Here is a 648-nt window from a genome sequence, read left to right as displayed (position 1 = left end):
AACAAAAGGCTATGGCAGTTATCTGTGATGAACAAATACTGTTTCCATACTACAGGACTTACTCTCATACTGGTATTCTAGCTGGGACCCTTTCACATGATACAGGTACAGCACTATAATTCCACTTTAACTGCCATAGTGCTGTCCTATGGAATCCTGTGGGATGTAGTTTGGTCAGGCAGTAGAGTTCTCTGGCTAAAAATTCTAAATTTCCCTTCCAAATCCCAGGATTCCATAGAATGTTGTCATGCCAGTTAAAGTGGAATCATAGCACTATCATTGTGTAGCATGAAAGAGTCCATGATATCTCAATGTGTTAAGATGTTTCAGGACATGTCTTTAAATGCCTTTCATATGTTTGAGATACCTTGAAATATATATATATGAGAGAACTTATTCTACACCCCCACCCCATCAATCCTAAATCTCATGCCAGCTATCTTTCTTGGAAGGTGTCAAGTCCCAGCATTTGGAAAACTAACATTTTCTCTCCCTACTCCCTCTCTTCATTCTTAGCCATCCCCCCTGCCTTCTGTGAAATTATAGCCATTTATCAGTACTTGTGGTAACAAACTAATTTTAAGTGCTCAGTAATGATAGAGGCTAAATCTCCTACTTTGCTATTCTCTGCCATTTCCCATCTAAAAA

The sequence above is a fragment of the Sceloporus undulatus genome, chromosome 4 (assembly GCF_019175285.1).
Source record: "Sceloporus undulatus isolate JIND9_A2432 ecotype Alabama chromosome 4, SceUnd_v1.1, whole genome shotgun sequence".
NCBI lineage: Eukaryota > Metazoa > Chordata > Lepidosauria > Squamata > Phrynosomatidae > Sceloporus > Sceloporus undulatus.
This window is presented reverse-complemented; position numbering follows the sequence as displayed.